At 33.1% G+C, this 6,374-nt stretch overlaps 1 pseudogene; it reads right to left on the reverse strand.

Moving 5' to 3' along the window:
• Window positions 1-3,765: 3,765 nt before the first annotated feature.
• On the reverse strand, window positions 3,766-5,952 carry LOC120198780 (annotated as a pseudogene).
• Window positions 5,953-6,374: the final 422 nt, after the last annotated feature.

The following is a 6,374-nucleotide window of genomic DNA, read 5'->3' on the forward strand; positions in this document are numbered from 1 at the left end:
TATATATATTGTAGATTGACAAATAATCAAACTAATTCACATTTAATGCCTCATAATATTAAATATATATAACATATTATATATAAGCAATCCATTTGCATACAAATATATTCACATTAAGTTATCAAAAATATTGTAATTATATGTCGATACAAAATATCATGGCATAATAAAGTTCTACTAATATGCCCTCGCCATCCGGGCGTTTACACAAGAAATCATCATCAAGTTCTACTAAATGGGAGTCTTGTGAAAAATCAAAAGTAGCATAGTATTCCAACATATCATCATTTTCACCATTTGCTCCATACTTGTACATCTTATGTGGTGTGAAGCTGACAACAGACAAATTCACACCTTGTCTACCTAGCAAAAAGAACACAACTTGGAAGATTCATTACATACTATTAAGTCTGTTAACTAGTTAAGATTCTGCAGAACTTTAATAAGTTAGAGAACTACTAAGTGCAATACAATTCTCCCAAGTTTCAATTCATACCTTCTGCATATCTGATCCAATGGAGTGCGGTAATAATCAAACAGTAGCCAGATACCATATCTAAGCTTCCAGTGCATTTGCAACTTGTATTTCATAACCATATTGTGTCATTGAAGCACTAGTACTTTCTGAACCATATTGTGTCATTGAAGCAGCGTTATTCTCACCATCAACTTAATTATTCTCATCATTGGGAGCAGGAACTCGCTCTCTGTAAAGACGATATTCAGGCAAATTGAAATATGACACATGAACTAGACAGACTAAGTTTGGGGGAGAAATTATGGAGCTAACATGATTCCTAAAATTTTATGAAGCATACCTAGGCAAAGAAGCATGATGTCTTACAAGTGGAGTACTTCTTTCACCTTTACCATAATGCTCCTCCAACTCGTTTGAATCGCTCAACGCTACTATTTGATTGAAAAAAGAAAAAGAATATCGTTATTTGCAATGCTAGAAGCAAATGTTATTAATTGGAATTTAGAATTTCCAGACCCCCATCCCCTATATTCCGTTTAAGCACTACATAACTTGAAATGAGGATTCTATCTACAAAACCACTAAAAAAGTATTACTTTACTAAGTTGTATCTAAACTGTATAAGGACAATTTTGGACATCATATAAGAAACAAGACAACTAACCCTTGATATGGATTCAGGAGGGGGTGCCAAGCATATCGGTCATGAGATCCAATTGGTGTACCACATGTTTTCCAAGAAAAAGTTGTTTTCCTGTAAGTATCTCAGCAAATACGCATTTTATACTCCACATATCAATTGCAGGAGTGTACTACAAAAGGATTAAAGACTCAGAAATTATAATTATAGTGTAATAAACATACTTAATATAATTATTATACATCAAAACGCAAATGAAAGTTCAGATGTTGCACTTCTCATGTTCAAAAGATATATAAAAATAAATGATTAACAATAAGGCACATGGAAATAATGATAGGTGCACCAATAACATTAAAAGTGGCTAAATATTCATGATAACAAAGCATGATATAAAATCACATCTGAATACAGATGGAACTAATGAAAAGCGCATAATATTTTTCTTTAGCACCTAGACTTTTCTAATACAATCAATTCCCTGAGCTTATAAAACATGCATAACAAAAAAAGAGATAATGCTAGTAAAACCATAGCTTGATATGAAAACAACAATTTAAAGAGAAAGGTGCTCATGAACCATAACAGCATATCCAAATGTCCTATTCGAGGCATTACTTTTCAACCCTAACAAAGCAATGTGCACAAATAACACCCATAAAGAACAAAATTGAAACATGGGTGTAGGTTAACCGCTAAAGCCTTGAGTACATGCTCAGGTGCTATTGTTATTTTATCCTCTCTATTACAAACTTCATTAGACTCTGATGAAATAAGATTAATGAACTCTGCAAGAGGATTGAAGTTTACGTTAGTTACACAAAAACAAAAAAAATAATACTATCATAACATTATGGTTAGAGACAGTAAAATTCCAACGATGTGAAAATAGTGGTATTTATTTGAAAATCTGGAATCAGGTTTTAAAGCCACATTAACAATATGAAATAGCAGATACCATGTTCCTCTTCTACACTTCTTTGAAAAAGCAAATGTTACAAAGTGAAATTGACCAAAACAAATTCATACTAATAAGGTAGATTTTTGGTTTAAAAGTCACATGTTTGGGGCAAGAGAAACAACAATAGTATACTAGTCTACACAAAAAGAATAATGGTTAACTGATCACTGAAAAAAAAGTTGACACTCGTCTTTAGAGAAGAACATTTGAAAGAAATTTGATGTGCCACGAATAAAAATAATATGGAGACATTGTTTCTATCCATTGTTAAAGATATTGCAGACATTGTGGTCAATAAAGGGGTCATTATCCGTCATGTGTCGAGAGTAGCTAATAGAGAAGTGGATGAATTTTCCAAACAAGGGATTGGTTAAATGATGGGAAATTAATTGGGTTATTGTTTTTCTATTATTGGTATATCGGGAACATTAGGGAATGTCATTTGTTTGTAATTGGTTGATTAACCTATGAGGTAGTTTTGTTGTAGGGTATAAACATATTCATGTAGGTAGTACTGTTTTGTACTGTGTTGAGTGGGTTGCCATCATTTTTGGGTGGTAGTGTGATCTTATTGTACTTGGTTCTTATGCAATAAAATTTCTAAGGCACTCTTTTCCTCCTTCCAATGTCCGTTGAGTCTTTGTTGCTTGACGGTTATGAAGGGGGTTTTTAACGAGGCCTTCATTTTTATCAAAGAAAAAAAAAGAATATGGAGACCACAAAGACCTTAATTTGGTACTGATTAAAAAGAAAAGAAAAAACTTATCTTACCTACAGAACACTCAATTAAAAGATCTTGAGCATTTCTAGCAACATGTACATCTAGAGGTAATATTTCCTTTATAATTTTGGTCATAGTTGCTGTAAAAAGAAGAGATTTACATATAACTTACATTTTACATTATAAAGAAAATAAACCAATCTCAACAAAAGCACAGGGCCTAGGCAAAGCCATGGGTGGACAAGTTATGGGGTTAGTATAATTTGCATGCACACAAAGGAAAACAACCTGATTCTTATTTTATAACATTCACTAGTAGAAAAAACCCCTTTAATGACGTGCATTGCGCGTCATCTATGGGTGCGGATGACACACAAATGTCTGTCGTTGAAGCCACCGACATGAATTTTTGATGAAGCGTAATTGTGTGTCATAAATCTATGAAGCGCATTTATGACGCGTATTTATGACACTCATTGCGTGTCATTGAAGCCCTCGTCATAAATGAAAACGACACACATTTATGTGTCATAAATTTATGACATGCATGTATGACTTACATTGTGTGTCATTGAAGCACATGTCATTAAAAAAGATGACACACATTCTTGTGTCGTGATTGTATTTCGTAAATTATATATATTGTAGATTGACAAATAATCAAACTAAATCACATTTAATGCCTCATAATACTAAATATATATATCATATTATATATAAGCAATCTATTTGCATACAATATATTCACATTAATTATAAAAAATATTGTAATCATATGTGTCGATACAAAATATCACGACATAATAAAGTTTGTCACATAAGATTCCTCAAAACCCTATACAAATATAACAGGATTATGTTCTGTCAAAATGAAGAGAAAAAACTATCATTCATCTCTTCGATATGCCATTTGCTATAATAAATAAAATGACTGTGAACAACTCAAGAGAATAAACTATCACCTAAGAGGCTGTTGTGTATCCGTCGCGATGCGCCTTTTGCCATCTCCATGCAATCTGTAAACTCTCCTGGAGATCGGTAAATCGAGCTGTCCAATTCATCTCCCGCTTTATCTTAGCTGGATCACTAAACACTTCTGCATAGTCTCCATGTCGACGGGGCAGATAGTCGACTTTGATCTTCACCCCAGTGGCTTTCTTACATGCCTCCACAAACTCCTTCACAGATCTACCTCTTCCGGTGCCAACATTGTAGATTCCCACTTTATGGGGTTTACGTTTTGAAGAGCTTTCACATGAGCATCGACCAGGTCAGTAACGTCGATATAATCATGAATACAAGTCTCGTCGTGTATCTTATAGTCCATTCCCTTGACCTACACGAAAATCACAATAACCATAACAAAGTTCACCAAAATCAATTTGAAACCATAAAGGCAAAACTATGGACATCTTGGGTGACAGGTGTGATAACATTATAAAAGTTACAAGAACAACACAAACATGCAAAAAGCACATACAAAGTACAGTTGTAGTAATTAATACACAGATTATTTGATCATATACACAATCCTTTTTACTCGAGAAAATGCATCATTGTTAAACATGTGGAATGACAAATAATCATAGTTCTGTCCAAATCTTTCAAATCTTCAATGAGCTCTAAGATCTGCCTAACGTATTAGGCAGATGCTTGCAAAGGTGATGTCAGAATAAAAGAAAATTAAATTAGATACACAAAGCATCTAGTTATGCAAAATCATCATCTATAGCAAACTTGTTTCAAGGAAAAGATGAAAATGTAGGCATTATAAATAATCATAGATTATTTTCTAGTAGCTGTCAAACTTTAGAATCGCTTATATATACTTTTGATTCTAATGAACTTTACTTGATACTCACACACAGAAAATCAATGATTTGATTGAACGCATATTTTCACTTTAGTATACTTCTTTGCACTTCTCATTGTTAGGAAGAGAATACATTCAGAAAATTATCCAATTTCACATTAGCAATATACACATGGCCTTCAAGAAAGTATCTGTGGTGTTCACAATCTTCCTAAAATAATGAAGTGTTCTCTACATTGTCTGTACATGACTAGTTGTTTATATCTTGACCCCAGGTGTAGCTGAAATATGTAACAATCATTAAAGAATCATAGTGAAGGGATAAAAGGAATAACACACCTTGAGACCAAGAATAATACCACGAGCTGCATCAAAACAAGCACCTGAAATTCATCCATGCTCATGCTACTCAGGACTGGGAGCCTAAACTAATCTTCCTTCAGGATCTGACCCGATCACATTGAAGTATCTAAAATTCACAAAAATATATATGAATCATAACCTCAGCAAATTCCTTTTAATGTTCAAGTTTTTAATAACAATAATAATATATTAATAGGAGAGCATATTGTTGGACTATCAGCAATTGTGGTCAGAACTCTACAAATTGAATATGATAGTAGAAGCTCTTCAAGGTCTACAAAGTTCATCAATCCTAAATTATTCTGAACTAAGCTACCTTCTATGGTTTCCTTGTAATCTAGAACTACAAAATGACTATGTTAAAAACATGACTATGTAGACCTTGCATGTATGTCTTATATATGCAGCAGTTGGCTGGCAGAACAATGAAAACTTATCAACTAACTCCCTCTAATGAGAAAGTATAATGATCTAAAATATTTAGTTTTGGTTTAAGGCATGGAAGATTTCTGGGATGCTAAGTTGATAAAATTATGCATATTGAGAAAAGAAAACATGGAGTAAACTCAAAGCTCCTAAAAGTAAACTAAAATAAAACATTAGGATCATTACTGCCATGTCTGAATTTTTAGAGAAATCCATGATGATATCTTCTGTCATCTTCTTAGCTTTTCCATATGGATTGATTGGAACCTGAGTTGGTTCCAAAACGAAGGTCAGTTTCATTGTAATACAACTCTATATTAATCCAGAAATTGATGAAGGTTGATCCTATAATATTTGTCCTCAAACAAAAATTTAAAAAGTTATCAAGCATAAAACCAAGTTTGCAACGTGCCTGTGGGGTTTCTTTAGTGATTGGCATCTTCTCAGGCTCCCCATATGTGGCACATGTACTAGAATATATCAAAGTCCTAACACCATGAGCATCCATCGACTCTAGGACCACCAAGGTGTTTGAAGTAATGTTGTGATAATACATACAAATCATGGGAATATATAGCATAAAGAACATAATTTGGAGATTAATTTAAATCATGCAAAAACTTCCCAATCAAAGATCAAGGAGTTAATTTTAAATGTCAAAAGATAAATGATTTTTAATAACACAGCTAATGCAAATACAAGAGAACATTTGAATGGTGATGGTGTTAGAAAAAATCCATCTAGATAACAAATATAAAAGTTGGATTTACCCGAAACCCATCAAGGAAATGAAAAGTAGGAATTTCATGGTAGATACACCGAAAGAAATGAAAAAAAAGATGAATTTACTCGAAAGAAAAAATAAAAGAACATTAATGGGACATTGAAGGAGGCCAAGAAAATAACAAAAGAAGGGGGAACCCTGAAGAAGAACCCATTTCCTGGTCTTTATCGAGAGGGAAGAACTTT

The sequence above is a fragment of the Hibiscus syriacus genome, unplaced genomic scaffold (assembly GCF_006381635.1).
Source record: "Hibiscus syriacus cultivar Baekdansim isolate YM2019G1 unplaced genomic scaffold, ASM638163v2 tig00004797_pilon, whole genome shotgun sequence".
Taxonomy (NCBI): domain Eukaryota; kingdom Viridiplantae; phylum Streptophyta; class Magnoliopsida; order Malvales; family Malvaceae; genus Hibiscus; species Hibiscus syriacus.